At 39.8% G+C, this 18578-nt stretch overlaps 3 non-coding genes across 3 annotated transcripts; all 3 read right to left on the reverse strand.

Annotated features, from left to right (window-relative positions):
* Window positions 1-56: 56 nt before the first annotated feature.
* Window positions 57-174, reverse strand: LOC120289279. The gene has a single exon (XR_005547203.1). It is a non-coding gene; the product is annotated as a U5 spliceosomal RNA (small nuclear RNA).
* An 8633-nt stretch (window positions 175-8807) lies between these two features.
* Window positions 8808-9003, reverse strand: LOC120289255. Its single transcript, XR_005547179.1, has one exon. It is a non-coding gene; the product is annotated as a U2 spliceosomal RNA (small nuclear RNA).
* A 1194-nt stretch (window positions 9004-10197) lies between these two features.
* Window positions 10198-10315, reverse strand: LOC120289276. The gene has a single exon (XR_005547200.1). It is a non-coding gene; the product is annotated as a U5 spliceosomal RNA (small nuclear RNA).
* Window positions 10316-18578: the final 8263 nt, after the last annotated feature.

Below are 18578 nucleotides of genomic sequence, written 5' to 3' on the forward strand. Positions count from 1 at the left end.
GATCTTAAAGGAACTCCTAACTAGAAGGAACAGTTCTTAGACTTAATATTTTAGGAGTTTCCTCAGCTGAGGAGACCCCTCCAAAAATAAGCGTATGCCATTGATTGTGGCAAGCACACGGTATTCTTTAGTAAAAGGCGAAAGAATAGTTCGCTCTGTGCTTACCACATGGCTGCGTGAATTTTCCTCGGAGATGACCTGTTGTTTTCTGAATGGCTTTGTTGCCATGTCCTTACCTCTTTTCCTATGTGGGACATTCAAACTGTTCGTATTGCCACTGCTGGTGGAATCATCTTGGAACATTGGAGCGGAGCATTTCATCCATTTAACTTATACCAGCACCTATCGGGTCCTTTTTGGTTTCTAAAATGGGAGCTAAGATCAGAATCCATGGTGGTAAATCGACAAGATCATATTGACGGTGAGTATAGGAAACGAAATGGTAGTCCCCATTTGCTTTAAGTGGGGTTTGCGCATTCAGAAACACAGAGCCTTCAGACCCAAGGTGAGTCCTCAACTTTCAGAGGAGATTGAGTGTAATATAAAGCTGTAAAATCTAAAGGTGGACCTCCCGCGAGTTTGCAGTCTTCAGACCAGCAGAAGAAACTCGGTTTCTTGCTGGACAGTCAAGATTTGCAAGGGACTTAAGGAACTAGGAAATCAACTGAATTGTATCCAGAACCTCCTCCTTCAATAAGTTTTCGACAAGAGTTTTGCCAAAGCCCTTCTAAGAGTGGTATGGATTCAGATACAATAAAATTCGCATCAAGCTTGGTTAAAGAGCTGAACTTCTGTATGTCGGAGACATTTTTGCCATCTTATGTCATCTTGACATGACATGCCTTAGCTATACTCCAAAATTAGGAACAAACCTGATGTTTGCACACTGAAGTTGGGCTTACTCATCATCGCAGCGCAGTCTTCAAATTTTAATATTCAATAAATCAAAATAAAATACTCCATTACATCCTCCCATGGACTTTGCTGCTTGAAATTCACCGGCCATAGATAAAGGTTGCTCAATTTCTGTTGAAGGTTTCTGCTGCATCAAGTAGCAGAGTTAGTTGAAGAAAACAAAAAATTAGTGCAGAGGCAATGCACAAACTTGACGCCTCCAGTCCATTCACAAGTTTCTGTGAAGTGTCCATACCCATGGTGAGAAGAGATAACGGAGCTAGCACACATTCAAACAAGATTTGCATCACTTGAAAGGTGAAACATCTGCAGTATCACAAACCACCTCAAAGAAAGCACTTGCGCTGCACCACATTATTGGCCTTATGGGACATGTAAAAAGTCACGGACATACAGCTTATTTTACTTTTCTCAATGGCCTAGCAGTACTCTATTCATCTTAAAATATCCCTCGAAGTAGTTTCCATTTCCATGAAAACATGAATATCAATGTGTTAAGATCCTTCCCTGCCTTCTGGTGCAATTTTTCCTTGTTCCACGTTGACAGATCAAACGTGTGGCTAGAATCTCCTGTTCCCCTTGATGAAATTTCGGTTCACACTTGATTCTCTGTCCAATACTTAGGACTTTGTTGGACATTTCTACTTGAGAACATTTATGCAGTTCCTAGGTGCAGAACTCGACCATTTACAAAATGCCAGCTCCAGCCAACACTGGAAATGAAGTGTCTGCAATCAACCTACGTTATTTAAAGGATAATAGAACAAAAGATGCAAGTGACACTCAAAATATGGCTCTGACTCCGCTAATGAAAGTGAGGACGTTGCTCTAGACCAATGCATTGTTTCTAGCTGAAATACATCAAAAGCTTTCAATGCACAAAATGTGGGAAAAGTCCAGGAACTTCGGGCTCAATTCTATTAAGATGTCGATGACTATTTGAAGTCTTTAAAACATATTCTTTCTCAGCACTATGATGAAGCTCATACGTCAACTCCTTTGACTTGTGTAGATTCTGATTAGGCAGAGGAAATGTCTACTTATCACGAGAAGCTTTCTTCCATTCTTGCCCTGGGTTTCTCATGCTTGCTATCCTCAGAGAACCTCAAAGAGATAGTTTTTCAGTAGACAAGCTGGCACGCAATCCCATCTTGACTGTTGATCAACTGCTTAAGTTGAAGTCAGTAGAAGAAATCCCGGATTGCCGAGCAGGCCAACAAAAATTTGGAGACCTTCAGTCCAAGAAGGACAAGTATTTGTCTGTCAAGGAAGAGTCAAGTGAGCTGAAGAAGAGAGGAGGGAATTTGCAGTCTCAGATAGATTCCAAGTCGTTGGTTGTGTAAGAAATAAATGAACAAATTTTCAACTCCAATCTAGGCGAGCCGAAGTACTTAGCCACCTCCAGTTGAACAAGGTGGCAATAGTTCAGATAATCTCTGTGCAGATAATCATGGCGGACTTGATATCCACTGAGTCACGAGAGATTCAGACTGCCAGTGCTGAAATCCCGGGATTGGAACTGAAGAAGAAAACTTCCACCAAGCAAATGGGCTGAAATCCTCGATAAGATGCGCCGCTCAAAGGCTTTTCCTTTTAGAAATCTGTCTAAAGTTCACATTTACGACATGGACATGTATTCCAGTTTCTACTATCATGGTTTCGGCATGTGTGAATCTCTCACAAAAGCGTTGAAACCCAATGCAGGTTGTTCATTAGATTCACCGTGTTGTGTGGACATATAGCAGCATAGCATGAACATTGTTGACAAAAGACAGTAGACATGTTTCCTAACAACAAAAGGAAAACTATAAAGGACGATAACGATATCACTATGAACTTATGACTGTTGTGGTGAACATCGTCCGAGCCTCCTCGGGTAAGTTGGAAACCAGTTAAGAAGGAAAATGTTTTCTACTACCTCGCCATAAATTTTCTGAGTCATCACTTCCATGAATAAAAAAACTTAGAACAACTTAAAATTATAGTCACCATTAAGTAAAATAAACAAGAGCAGGAAAGTAACAAAGTTTGGTCTTGTGAAACAACAAATCCCATTGGTAAGAAGATAGTGAAGTCCAGTGATTGAAAGAAGCCTCAATAACACAAGTGTGAGACTTTCGCTTTTACTTTAAAGATTGAAAAATGAATATTAAGAGAAAAGTTAAAGTCTTGAAGTATTTCGGAACATGGTCACAGTAAGTGTTAAAAAAATCATAAACCTTTTGCATTCATAACAATCTAATTTTAAACTTTTTATTAGTGCAAATTTAGTCTTAAACTTTTTCATTTAGTGCTAATTCAATCATTTTTTACTAATTCTTGCTAGATTTTATTAACTAGGCATATGTCGACCGACATGACATGATCGATGCTAACGTTGCCAACTTTTAATAAAAACATTTATTTTCAATTTTTATTTTATATTTTTTCCTTTTCTTTTTCTTTATCTTTTTTCTTCTCCTCCCCTTCCTCTAGCCGATCGCCGACCGGCAGCCAGCCATAGGTGACACCGTTGTCAGCCACTAGTGAGGCTCAAGCCCTCACCAAAGGCCGCGAAGGCTACTTGCGCTAGGTGGCGAAGGCTACTTGAGCTAGGTGGCGAGGCTCGTCCTCGTTGGATCTAGCGAGGGTGAAGCCTTACCTAGCCTCTCTGGCAAGGCTAGCTTGAGGCCACCTACAGCATCGCTGCAAGCTAGCGAGGGCCGACCCCACGAGGTCAAGCCTCGCCCCACCAATGAAGTTCATTAGCCATCACCTCTACCCGGTCGCCAAGGTCCAACGACAGGCTAGAGGAAGGAGGAGGAGAATGAAAAAATAAAAATAAAAATAAGAATAATAATTTAAAAAAATATTATAATATTATTAAAAGTTGATCATATTAGCACTAGTCGTGCCACATCAACTGATCGACGCTCAGTCCGAAAAATCTAGCAAAATCAATCGGAATGACTGAATCAGCATCAAATCAAAAGATTTAGGACTAAATGACACATATACAAAAGGTTTATAACTTTTTTGACATTTTTCCCAAACATGATCAAGGGGAATGTATTTTGAAGACTACACGAGAGGTACCAAGTATTAAGAATGAGCGGAGCGACCATAAATTAATCGTGAGTTCGAAGCTCGAGCAACTATGGCCCAAAGCTTGAAGAACTGGTAGCCGGTTGTGGGTGAGAAGAGAGAAAGTAGCCATTGTCGCGAGTTCAAAGCTAAAGTGGCCATGGTCACCAACTCGGAGATCTTGCAGCCGTGGTCAAGAACTCAAATCTCAATTAGCCACGACCATGGATGAGAACTTGGAGATATGGTGACCATGGCTGAAAGTGAGAAGATAGACAACAGCTATTGACGTAGTCAAGCCTGCACTTGATAGAGGAACGATCGTAGGTGACGCAACTACAGAGGCGCACCGGCAACTTCACGATGTTGAGTGAGATCGGGCACTAAAATTGGCTCGACACAGGTGCGAAAGGAAGAAGAAAATGAGAGAAGAACAAAAGAAAAAAGTAAAAGAAGGAAGCAACAACAAAAAAAAATGTATCTGGCCTTGATTTAGAAAGTGGCACTTAAAAGTGAAAATGCTTGTTAGCCGGCGAACGCTTAACCGCCCGATGAGTAGGGTGCCTTTTGAGATTAAGTTATCTATTTCAAAACCTCATTTTACACAAGGTCCACTCTGAATATTATTTTGCGAAAACGTTGTCTGAAATTTATTATTATTTTTTCCGCCAAAGATACTTGCATCACATCTTAAAGAGTCCTTGGGTTATACGACCAACTTCTCTACAGGTTTCTAAGCAATAAGTAAGCCCAAACCAAGCCCGCCCACTTCGGATCGGAAAGCTAGAGGATTGCATGCCCCGATCTTTCTTTGGTCGCAACTTGCACGGTCCAGCTCTCCCCTTTCTCTCCTCTATCCAACTTCAACTCGAGCCTTGTGCAAGTTTTGTGTTGCAATATTGGGCCGACTGCATTCTCGAAATTAATGAATTAAATGACTTTGAGAAAATTTACTTTAGACATTTAGAAAAACCAGCTAAGATCGCATGAGTCTCGTTTGTTGACATATATACCATGATAATTCTACGATATTCAGTTAAAAAAGGCAAGTAAAAGTTTTATGTAAAGATGTTATATCATAGATTTAAAGTTAAGCCCCTTGCAAAAAGATTGAGAAATACTTAAGTGAAAATGAAAAGTTATTTTAATTAGATAATAATGTGACACGATTGAACTTAACTAAATAGCATAGAATGTGAATACAAAAATAAAAGTGGCCAAGGAATAGCTAAGCAAAACGCATTACGATATTTTGAATTGTCGGAATTAGTAAGTGATAGTTCGACCAGATAAGTCGACGATAGTCCATGTTGAAATAAAATGATTTGAGCAACTTAAATTTATGAAGATTGCTGTAATAAAATGATTCAAAAAGATGATTTGGTATCAGCATTTAATTTTTAGTTAGTCTTACATTTTGTTTTTGCTCATTTATACATTTGTCTTCGAAATTTGTGTAGCTTGTCAGCAAAATTCTAATTAACTAAGGTTTTTTGGTCGGGTTATTAACTAAGGTCAAAAGTCAAATATATTAGCTATTTCCCTGATATTGTATTTGTTCAAAATATTACATTTATGGGCGGAAAAGAAATTCTAAGTGATATGATTATATCAAGGTTGCCCGCGCGCAGCAAACCTTAGCTGATAAAGTGCTCAACTCGAGCAATGGATTTTCAATCCGAATCTACCTTTAGGTATGTACAAAGAATCATCAGTCACTCGCCAGACGCTTCGCAGTCACAAAGAAAGGAATGACGAGATCTTTATCTCTTCAAGCACCGACGACTTTAAGTTTTCGAGTCCTCGACACGTTAATCATCGCCTCCTCGAAAGGGCAAAGAGTCTCGACTCTTTCATTGACCCCTCAGCCGAAATTTGCACACTGAAAGCTCTCCACCAACTTACCCCGGAAGTCGAGTCGGACCGAAGAACACGGGAGGCGGGTCGGTCTCGCAAAGGACAGAAACGAGAAAGGGAAAAGGACATTGCCACTTGCCAGCTTTGCTGGTGCGCAGTCCTCCTTGTCATCTGCATGAGATGCCGATGTAACTGCGATATCCTTGACTTCGAAGTCGAGGTCATCGTGGCCGTTGAAGTAGGAAGAAAGTGGAGGGTCTGTCGTGGCGTTTCGCATGGCGTTGATTGATGAGTGCACATGGAAACTGGGACCTGGAGACCAGCCGAAACCGTATGGCGACTCCTAATGGGTCGGAGATGGAGACGTCAAAGAACATCTGTCGCCGTGTCGTGCTGGGACCAACCGACTCCATAGACGCCCTCTCCTGATATCTGTGGCGTGATGATATTATATATGGTCCTGCTCTCCGAACCAAGAATCAGTGCTTGAGGATCGGATCGTCATGTAACAGCACAATCATGCCACATGATGTGTTCTAGTGTAAAATTATACGGTGTGATTGAAAAGAAAAGATTGGGTTACCTTATAAGGACTGATCAGGTATTCAAAGAGTTTTGGATATCCATTGATATTAATAAAATAAAATAAAAGTATCATTAGTATATGTAAAATTGTTTGATAATTTTTAAGTGAGAATGAAAGAAACCGAATGGCAAGAGAAGAGAAGAAATCGGATCAGAGGAAGAGAAAGAAAACGAAATTAAAAACCCTCGACGTGGAGTTCATTTTATTTAATAGATTTCAGTGTCCTCTGCCTTATTCACTTTTGTTAAAATAAGGATAAATAGGAAAGAAGATTGCGATATCTACATGTCTATCAACTTCTCTTCGACTTCGACTGTGAAAGGAAATAAAAAGCTACACCAATTTCCCTCCTACTTATAAACCAAAATAAGAAAACAAATATACCTAAAAGTTATTGCCACCCATTTTCCTTCTCGTTTATCCATTCATATAAATGCATGTGATCATCATTTCGTGAAAAATAAATAGTCTGAAGAATACCTTCCTAAAGTGATCATTTCTATTACTAGAAATAATTAGTAAATAAAAAATATTATGATGTTAAATTCTTGTCAATGTACAAAATGGCCTATTATGCATATATTTGAATCGTAAATTTAGGATTCAAACTCTCGCAAAACACTTATGATTAATTTGCCGCTTGCGATTGACCATAAACGTTGAAAATCTCTTATATTATCATAACCTGATGATCGAAACTAGTTAGCAAAAAAATATATTGAACCTATGATGTGATCCACATTGGAATATAATTGCAAAATAAAAAGATAATGTAAATCTTTAATAAATTTCGTGTAAAAAAGTTTCATTTACTAAAATAATATTTAGGTAATCATTGACTCTTGAAATTATTTAGGTTGATATAATTGTTTAAATATTGGATGACAATAAATGATTTTTCACAATTAGCACTATCATATTATCTATGAAATAAGGCGGTGAACCTCATGAATCACATATGACAAAAAAAAAAACTTGTGAATCACATAATATACACGTGAAAATTCATTTAAATGGTCCAATGTTTGTATCACTCGATGGTATGAACAATCGGACGTATTGCAATGCATCAAATTGATGTACAAAATTAAGTTAATTGACTGTGAAGATGCAGTTTAATTATACTAGTACCTGCAAATCAATATGAATGTACTTAAAAGATGAAAGAGTCTTTGGAAATTGCAAAAGATCTTGAGCAACGAATTTTTAAAGATTAAATAAATTCATTAGCGTCACGAAATAAATTGCACCGACGGCATGATTAGAAATTGGTGACCTACATAACCGCAAGCAATGATACTGCATAAAAGTTACAGCAATTATTTGGTCCAAACTTTCTACCTTTTAGGATTAACTTTGTCGATTGACAAAGATCAAAATTTACACAATTTTATGATTCTATCAAGTCTAACTTATTTTACCATCGTAAATTGCGACTGCTTAAAGCAATTTTGCAAACCATCGAGGCTATTCAACAAATTTTGGATCCTTTTGGGAAAAAAAAAATATATCATAGTTTTAATAAGGGAAAATTCCAAAAAAACCAATCTAGGACCTTAAATGATAATTCGGTCGGGTTAGTCAGGTTATATTTGTGGCGGGTGGGTTTGAAAAGTAGCCATGATTTTGTGGGACATTCTCCATCCAAAAAAGGCTCCAATGCTCATTGTATAATAAGAACAGAACCACTTAGCACGAATAAACCTGAGAAACAGAGAGATCACAAGATCTGAGCAAGTCCTTAAAAGGCTTAGTCACTCCAGGGAGAACTTGGCAGGGGTGGGAGTCCCCAAGTGGCTGGTTCTGGGAGAATCCATCAAAAACTCTCCCCTATGGGCTCTCCGCGCCAATCCTCATGGTTCACCCAGAGGAAAGGGTCCCACTGGTGACCCCGCGATGCCTACCCCAGATAACGACTGGTCCTAGTACAGGGAATGATCTTCATTGGAGTTCCCCTCCTTGTTCCTTGGGTTTTACAGGGAGACCCCTAGGATAAACTCCCGTATCCAGTGGTTTACCCCGCACGGGCTTTGGGGGAGCAGTTTGAGGACCTGCTCGAGTCCTATATTGGAGGAAAAAACTCCAATGTTGTCTTCATTGGAGTTTCCTTCTTGTTTCTTGGGTTTTACTGGGAGACCCCTAGGATAACTAGCCTTTCGGATTCTTCGCTTCAGCAAATGATGTTTGCTGGGCTCCAACAGATACAACCCAATTATTATTCATCGACGCAAAGGAAGCCAAATACCAGTACCACGCCTGTAAGCATGTCTACCACAACACAAAAGCATCGTCTCCACTTATTAAGTAGCCAACCCAAAGTACGTTACAACCAAAGCTATAATTTGCGGCTAATAATAGAGAAGCAAATCATTTAGACTGGACTTGGGTGGGGTGCGCCAGGCAAGGACTATAGTGCAACGTCCGAGCGACGCGCGAGAGGCCCTGTAGCAAGCTACTGTGGCGGCCTCTCCCCCTCAAAAAATTAATTTAATATCATGTGGACCGGTGGCCCACGTATCAGATATTAAACTGATAAGAACAGATACTACACTTGATCTTAGCCAAAAGGCCGAGAAAGGTATGCTTTGGTCAGTGGCCTCGCCTCCTCCTTTGTTCCCTGCTTTGCTCCGTGATTCCTGAACCATGCCGATGTGGGACTCCTTTACACTGTTTCTCTTCGCTAAAAAAAAGAAAGAACAATACCAGACTTGGAAGACTCCTGTAAACCTCCGGTGGAGAGTTAAGATGATAGACGATTGGAACAGATTCAAATATGGCGGCGTACTGATTTTGGTCGAGAGTTCGAATCCCATTATAAAGAAAGTTTCTGCTGTCGCTGGGCTTGGCTCAGAGAAAGCAATTGATCTATGTGTCGTGTGTTGTTTGTTAGTTGGTGAGGATTGAACACCAGTCCATTTACGAGGCAGAGAACAATCGAAAACTTGAAAATTAGAAACTTGGTGTCAAGCGAGAATCCACGGTCCTATCACTCTTGCTCTTTCGTTGGTACCCATGTGAAAGAACCCCACAGATGGTAAATACCACTCTATATATGAATAAGCAAAGCCCGATTAAACTGAATTGGAGTTCAACCGTTTTGTATTTAACGAGGACAGCAGTGCAAGAAACAGGTGCTCCATAGGTTACGTATTTTGAAGCACGAACTGGTACAGTAATAATGTTGATTCAAAGCTAACAGCCCAGTTTTCAAGACTGAAAGTTCCGAGGATTGCCAGTGCACAGACGCGGTGTTCTCTGTTGAAAGCCTCAATCATGCTCCAGTTTCATCTTCCTCCGAGTCCAGCGTTGCCGCAGGTGACTATTTCTCAGCAAGGAAGGCCTCCATAAATGGGCTCTCTGTGGTTTTGAAGCCCTTACAACTTGAAGAAAGTCACATATACCCTGTTAATCGAGAGAGGGTATAAAATTGAGGTCGCATGAACAATGGTTAAGACTTGGAGACCTTTCTGCCATCTTATGCTATTTATACATGCCTTTGCTACTAATCCGCGAAGGGGCAAAGCCTCTCTGTACTCTCAAGGTTGGCTTATACCCACGAGGAAAGAAGTATGCGCTTGCGTTTTTAAGCCTACTCTGACGGAGATATGACTCCAAACAAAGTCTCTTCCGTGGTTTATGCTCTTGTCACTCCAGAGTCATCCGTCATTCCAGAAAATGCGAGTGTTGAAACTTCTTTCTACGCTAAGGTACAGATTCCATGATTTTAAAAGAACACCTCCTCCGAAGGAACAGTTCTTAGACTCAATATTTTAGGAGCTTCCTCGGTTGAGGAAACCCCTCCAAAAATAAGCGTATGCCATTGATTGTGGCAAGCACACGGTATTCTTTAGTAAAAGGCGAAAGAATAGTTCGCTCTGTGCTTACCACATGGCTGCGTGAATTTTCCTCGGAGATGACCTGTTGTTTTCTGAATGGCTTTGTTGCCATGTCCTTACCTCTTTTCCTATGTGGGACATTCAAACTGTTCGTATTGCCACTGCTGGTGGAATCATCTTGGAACATTGGAGCGGAGCATTTCATCCATTTAACTTATACCAGCACCTATCGGGTCCTTTTTGGTTTCTAAAATGGGAGCTAAGATCAGAATCCATGGTGGTAAATCGACAAGATCATATTGACGGTGAGTATAGGAAACGAAATGGTAGTCCCCATTTGCTTTAAGTGGGGTTTGCGCATTCAGAAACACAGAGCCTTCAGACCCAAGGTGAGTCCTCAACTTTCAGAGGTGATTTTTTTTTTTGGTCGAAAAACTTTCGGAGGAGATTGAGTGAAATATAAAGCTGTAAAATCTAAAGGTGGGCCTCCCACGAGTTTGCATAGTCTTCAGACCAGCAGAAGAAACTTGGTTTCTTGCTGGACAGTCAAGATTTGCAAGAGACTTAAGGAACTAGGAAATCAACTAAATTTTATCCAGAACCTCCTCCTTCAATAAATTTTCAACAAGAGTTTTGCCGAAGCCTTCCAAGAGTGGTATGGATTCAGATACAATAAAATTCCCATCAAGCTTGATTAAAGAGCTGAACTTCTGTATGTTGGAGACATTTTTGCCATCTTATGTCATCTTGACATGACATGCCTTAGCTATACTCCAAAATTGGGAACAAGCCTGATGTTTACACACTGAAGTTGGGCTCACTCATCATCGCAGCGCAGTCTTCAAATTTAATATTCAATGAATCAAAACTAAATACTCCATTATCCTCCCATGGACTTTGTTGCTTGAAATTCACGGGCCATGGCTAGAGGTTGCTCAATTTCTGTTGAAGGTTTCTGCTGCATCAAGTAGCAGAGTTGGTTGTAGAAAACAAAAAATTAGTGCAGAGGCAATGCACAAACTTGACGCCTCTAGTCCATTCAAAAGTTTCTGTGAGGTGTCCATACCCATGGTGAGAAGAGATAACAGAGCTAGAACATATTCAAACAAGATTCGCATCACTTGAAAGGTGAAACATCTGCAGTATCACAAACCACCTCAAAGAAAGCACTTGCGCTGCACCACATCATTGGCCTTATGGGACATGTAAAAAGTTACAGACATATAGCTTATTTTACTTTTCTCAATGGCCTAGCTGTACTCTATTCATCTTAAAATATCCCTCGAAGTAGTTTCCATTTCCATGAAAACATGAATATCAACGTGTGAAGATCCTTCCCTGCCTTCTGGTGCAATTTTTCCTTGTTCCACATTGACAGATCAATCGTGTGGCTAGAATCTCCTGTTCCCCTTGATGAGATTTCGGTTCACACTTGATTCTCTGTCGAATACATAGGACTTTGTTGGACATTTCTACTTTAGAACATTTATGCAGTTCCTAGGTACTGAACTCGACCATTTACAAAATGCCAGCTCCAGCCAACACTGGAAATGAAGTGTCTGCAATCAACCTACGTTATTTAAAGGATAATAGTACAAAAGATGCAAGTGACACTCAAAATATGGCTCTGACTCCGCTAATGAAAGTGAGGACATTGCTCTAGACCAAAGCATTGTTTCTACCTGAAATACATCAAAAGCTTTCAATGCACAAGATGTGGGAAAAGTCCAGGAACTTCGGGCTCAATTCTATTAAGATGTCGATGACTATTTGGAGTCTTTAAAACATATTCTTTCTCAGCACTATGATGAAGCTCATGCGTCAACTCCTTTGACTTGTGTAGGTTCTGATTAGGCAAAGGAAATCTCTACTTATCACGAGAAGCTTTCTTCCATTCTTGCCCTGGATTTCTCATGCTTGCTATCCTCAGAGAACATGGAAGAGATAGTTTTTCAGTAGACAAGCTCGCAAGCAATCCCATCTTGACTGTTGATCAACTGCTTAAGTTGAAGTCAGTAGAAGAAATCCTGGATTGCCGAGCAGGCCAACAAAAATTTGGAGACCTTCAGTCCAAGAAGGACAAGTATTTGTCTGTCAAGGAAGAGTCAAGTGAGCTGAAGAAGAGAGGAGGGAATTTGCAGTCTCAGATAGATTCCAAGTCACCGGTTGTGTAAGAAATCGATGAACACATTTTCAACTCCAATCTAGGCGAGCCAAAGTACTTAGCCGCCTCCAGTTGAACAAGGTGGCTATAGTTCATATAATCTCTGAGCAGATAATCGTGGCGGACTTGATATCCACTGTGTCACGAGAGATTCAGACTGCAAGTGCTGAAATCCCGGGATTGGAACTGAAGAAGAAACTTCCACCAAGCAAATGGGCTGAAATCCTCGATAAGTATGCGCCGCTCAAAGGCTTTTCCTTTGAGCAATCTGTCTAAAGTTCACATTTACGACATGGACATATATTCCAGTTTCTACTGTCATGGTTTCGGCATGTGTGAATCTCTCACAAAAGCGTTGAAACCCAATGCATGTTGTTCATTAGATTCACCGTGTTGTGCGGACTATACAGTAACATAGCATGAACGTTGTTGACTAATGACAGTAGAGATGTTTCCTAACAACAAAAGGAAAACAATAAAGGACAAAAACGATATCTCTAAGAACTTATGACCGTAGTAGTGACTATCGTCCGAGCCTCCTCGGGTAATTTGGAAATCAGTTGAGGAAAATGTTTCCTACTACCTCTCCATAAATTTTCTGAGTCATCACTTCCATGAATAAAAAAACTTAGAACAACTAAAATTTATAGTCACCATTAAGTAAAATAAACAAGAGCAGGAAATTAACGAAGTTTGGTCTTGTGAAACAACAAATCCCATTGGTAAGAAGATAGTGAAGTCCAATGATTTACCTTCTCAAAACCTGAAAAAAAATGAGAAAGAAGCCTTAATAACATGAGTGTGAGACTTTCGCTTTTTACTTGAAAGATTGGAAAATGAATATTGAGAAAAAAGTAAAAGTCTTGAAGTATTTTGGAACATGGTCAGAACAAGCGTTAAAAAAAGTCATAAACCTTTTGCATTCATACCAATTTAGTTTTAAACTTTTTATTGGTGCAAATTTAGTCTTAATATTTTTCACTTAGTGCCAATTCAATCAATTCCGACTAATTCTTACTGGATTTTACTGACTAAGCACATGTCGACTGACGTGACACGGTCGACGCCGACGTTGACAACTTTCAATAATATTTTTTTACTTTCAATTTTTATTTTATATTATTTTTTCCTTTTCCTTTTCATTTTCCTTTCCTTTTCCTTTTCTTTTTTCTTCTCCTCCCCTTCCTCTAGCCGATCGCCAATCGACGGCCTGCCAAAGGTGAGACCACGGAGAGGTTGTGGTTGACCTTGCTAGCCACTAGCGACGCTCAAGCCCTCACCGAGGCCGTGAAGGCTACTCGCGCTAGGCGGCGAGGCTCGTCCTTCCTGGATCTAGCGAGGGTGAAGCCTTGCCTAGCCTCTAGCAAGGCTAGCTTGAGGCCACCCGCAGCATCACGCTAGGCTAGCGAGGGCCAACCCCACAAGGTTAGGCCTCGCCCCACCACTAAAGTTTGTTGGCCATCACCCTTGGCCGATCGCCAAGGTCTAACGACAGGCTAGAGGAATGAGGAGGAGAAGGAAAAAATAAATATAAATATAAATAATTTGAAAAAATATTAAAATATTATTAAAAATTGTCTATGTTAGCACTGGTTGTACCACATTAACCGACCAACGCCCAGTCCGAAAAATCTAGCAAAAATCAGTCGGAATGACTGAATTGACATCAAATCAAAAGATTTATGACTAAATGACACATATATAAAAGGTTTATAACTTTTTTGACACTTTTCTCGAACATGATCAAGGGAAGTGTATTTTAAAGACTACTCAAGAGGTACCAAGTATTAAGAATGAACAACCAAGATTAAAAGTGAGTATGGCATTGGAGTTAAAAACACGTGGTGGAGAATGAGAGGAGTGACCATAAATTAATCGTGAGTTCGAAGCTCGAGCAACTATGGCCCGAAGCTTGAAGAATTGGTAGCCATGGTCGTAGGTGAGGAGAAAAAGTAGCCATTCTCACGAGCTTAAAGCTAAAGCGGCCATGGTCACCAACTCCGAGATCTTGTGGCCGTGGTCAAGAACTCAAATCTCAATTAGCCGTGACCATGGATGAGAACTTGGAGATATGGTGACCATGGCTGCAAGTGAGAACATAGACAACAGCTATTGACGTCGTCAAGCCTGCGCTTGATAGAGGAACGATCGTAGGTGACGCAAGTACAGAGGCGCACCGGCAACTTTACGATGTTGAGTGAGATCGGGCACTAAAATTGGCTCGACACAAGTGGAAAGGAAGAAGAAAATGAGAGAAGAACAAAAGAAAAAAAGTAAAAGAAGGAAGCAACAACAAAAAAATGTATCTGGCCTTGACTTAGAAAGTGGCACTTAAAAGTGAAAGTGTTTGTTGGCTGGCGAACGCTTATTAGGTGCGCATGGTGCGCATGGTAACGCTTATTGGCTGAGGAATAGTTTCTTTTTAGAAATAGTTCTTTTATATTTCTACTCTATGAAACAAATTCTAAGTAAAATAAAGTGTTTGGTAACTACACAAAATTTCTACTCTTGAAATAGAAAAAAAAAAAAATAGAAATGTGTTTGATACAAAACGGTTTCTTTTTTGTATTTACTCATTTTTTATTCTTGCTCACGAATCACCAGCCGCCAACCGCCATTGCCCGTCGCCGCCCATCGCGCGTTGCAATCGCTAACCGCCAACCCGCCGCACATCCATCGGCCCGCCAACCGTTAGGAGGCGGACGGGTGGTCACAGGAGGTGGCAGCCAATGGGCTGTGCAATGGCAACGGTCGGCGGCTGGCAGTCATGCAACGGCGGCGGCGGGTGGCAACGGCGGCGGGCGGTTGGCGGTGGCGGGCGGTAGGCGATTAGTGACGGAGTGGGTGGGGCATGGAGGGCGACAAGAATGTGGAGATAGCCAACGGCGGCAACAATCGGCTGAAGCGGCGGCGGTTGGCAGTGGCTCCAAGCAATTGGAGGTGGCCACAACAAGAGAGAGGAACAAAAGAAAAATAAAAAATAAAATTGGCTTATTTCTAGAAATTGTTCCCGGGAACAAGAAACAACTTATTTTTGTTTCTTATTTATCCTCCAAATCTATTCCCTTGAATAAAAAAATAGATAAATTGTTCCCAAGAACAAAAGTATTACCGAACAGATTTTTGTTCTTTTTTTGTTCCGGGAAACAAAAGAACAAAAATCCTAAGGAACAGAAATGTTACCATGCAGAGCCTTAACCGCCCGATGAGTTGGGGTGCCTTTTGAGATTAAGTTATCTATTTCAAAACCTCATTTTACACAAGGTCCACTCTGAATATTATTCTGCGAAAATGTTGTCCGAAATTTTTTATTATTTTTTCCGCCAAAGATACTTGCATCACATCTTAAAAAGTCCCTGGGTTATACGACCAACTTCTCTACAGGTTTCTAAGCAATAAGTAAGCCCAAACCAAGCCCGCCCACTTCGGATCGGAAAGCGAGAGGATTTTATGCCCTGATCTTTCTTTGGTCGCAACTTGCACGGTCCAGCTCTCCCCTTTCTCTCCTCTATCCAACTTCAACTCGAGCCTTGTGCAAGTTTTGTGTTGTAATATTGGGCCGACTGCATTCTCGAAGTTAATGAATTAAATGACTTTGAGAAAATTTACTTTAGACATTTTGATAAACCAGCTAAGATAGCACGAGTCTCGTTTGTTGACATATATACCATGATAATTCTACGATATTCAGTTAAAAAAGCCAAGTAAAAGTTTTATGTAAAGATGTTATATCATAGATTTAAAGTTAAGCCCCTTGCAAAAAGATTGAGAAATACTTAAGTGAAAATGGAAAGTTATTTTAATTAGATAATAATGTGACACAATTGAACTTAACTAAATAGCATAGAATGTGAATACAATTTTAAAAGTGGCCAAGGAATAGCTAAGCAAAACGCATTACGATATCTTGAATTGTCGGAATTAGTAAGTAATGGTTCGACCAGATAAGTTGACAATAGTCCATGTTGAAATAAAATGATTTGAGCAGATTCAAAAAGATGATTCGGTATCAGCATTTGATTTTTAGTTAGTCTTACCTTTTGTTTTTGCTCATTTATACATTTGTCTTCGAAATTTGTGTACCTTGTCAGCAAAATTCTAATTAACTTAGGTTTTTTGGTCGGGTTGTTAACTAAGGTCAAAAGTCAAATATATTAGCTATTTCCTAATATTTTATTTGTTCAAAATGTTACAATTTATGGGCCGAAAAGAAATGCTAAGTTACTTCTTACCCTTTACCAAAAAAATGCTAAGTGACATTATTATATCAAGATTGCCCGTGTGCAGCAAACCTTAGCTGGTAAAACGCACTCAACTCAAGCAATGGATTTTCAATCCGAATCCACATTTAACTATGTGCAAAGAATCAACAGTCAGTCGCCAGACGCTCCGCAGTTAAAAAGAAAGGAAGGACGAGATCTTCATCTCTTCAGGCATCGACGACTTTTCAAGTCCTCGACACGTTAATCATGGCCTCCTCAAAAGGGCAAAGAGTCTCGACTCTTTCATTGACCCCTCAGCCGAAATTTGCACACTGAAAGCTCTCCACCAACTTGCCCCGGAAGTCGAGTCGGACCGAAGAACACGGGAGGCGGGTCCGTCTCGCAAAGGACAGAAACGAGAAAGGGAAAAGGACATTGCCAGCTTTGCTGGTGCGCAGTCTTCCTTGTCATCTGCATGAGATGCCGATGTAACTGCAATGCCCTTTACCTCGAAGTCGAGGTCATCGTGGCCGTTGAAGTAGGAAGAAAGTGGAGGGTCTGTCGTGGCGTTTCGCATGGCGTTGATTGATGAGCGCACATGGGAACTGGGACCTGGAGACCAGCCGAAACCGTATGGCGACTCCTAATGGGTCGGAGATGGAGTCGTGAAAGAACATCTGTCGCCGTATCGTGCTGGGACCAGCCGACTCCATAGACGCCCTCTCCTGATATCTGTGTGGCGTGATGATATTACATATGGTCCCGCTCTTCGAACCGAGAATCATTGCATGAGGATCGGATCGGATTGAGAAATGGTATCTCGTGACAGTATGGTCATGCCACACAATGTGTCATAGTATAAAATTATACGGTGTGATTGAGAAGAAAATATTAAGTTACCTTATAAGGACTGGTCAAGGTGCTCAAAGAGTCCTGAATATCCATTAATATTAAAAAAAAAAAAAAGTATCATGAGTATATGTAAAATTGTTTGGTAATTTTTAAGTGAGAATGAAAGAAACTGAAAAGCAAGAGACGAGAAAAGAAATCGGATGAGAAGAAGAGAAAGAAAACGAAATTAAAAACCCTCGACGTGGAGTTCATTTTATTTAATAGATTTCAGTGTCCTCTGCCTTATTCACTTTTGTTAAAGTAAGGATAATTAGGAAAGAAGATTGTGATATCTACATGTCTATCAACTTCTCTTCGGCTGTGTAAGGAAATAAAAAGCTACACCAATTTCCCTCCTACTTATAAACCTAAATAAGGAAACAAATATCCCTAAAAAGTTATTGCCACCCATTTTCCTTCTCGTCTATCCATTCATATAAATGTATGTGATCGTCATTTCGTGAAAAATAGATAGTCTGAAAAATACCTTCCTAAAGTGATCATTTTTATTACTAGAAATAATTAGTAAATAAAAAATATTATTATTATTGACAACAATTTATGTATTCGTCCACAAAAATACTTATGATTCATTCTTCTTCTTTTTAATTGATACAAGCGTTCATTTCTAGTAAAACATTTTTCAAATCATTCTTTTTTGCGAAGCAAATGGAGACATAAATAAAATATGTGATGGTAAATTCTTGTCGATGCACGCAATGGCCTATCATGCATATATTTGAATCATAAATTTAGGGTTCAAACTCTCGCAAGACACTTCTGATTAATTTGCCGCTTGCAATCGACCATACATGTTGAAAATATATTCATGTTTTATCATAACCTGATGATCGAAACTAGTTAGCGATAAAATTTATTGAACCTATGATGTAATCTACATTGGAATCTAATTGCAAAATAAAAAGATAATGTAAATCTTTAATAAATTTTGAGTAAAAAAGTTTCCTCACTAAAATAATATTTAGGTAATTATCGACTCTTGGAATTATTTCGGTTGATATAATTGTTTAAATATTGGATGATAATAAATTATTTCTCATAAT

The sequence above is a fragment of the Eucalyptus grandis genome, chromosome 10 (assembly GCF_016545825.1).
Source record: "Eucalyptus grandis isolate ANBG69807.140 chromosome 10, ASM1654582v1, whole genome shotgun sequence".
Lineage (NCBI taxonomy): Eukaryota > Viridiplantae > Streptophyta > Magnoliopsida > Myrtales > Myrtaceae > Eucalyptus > Eucalyptus grandis.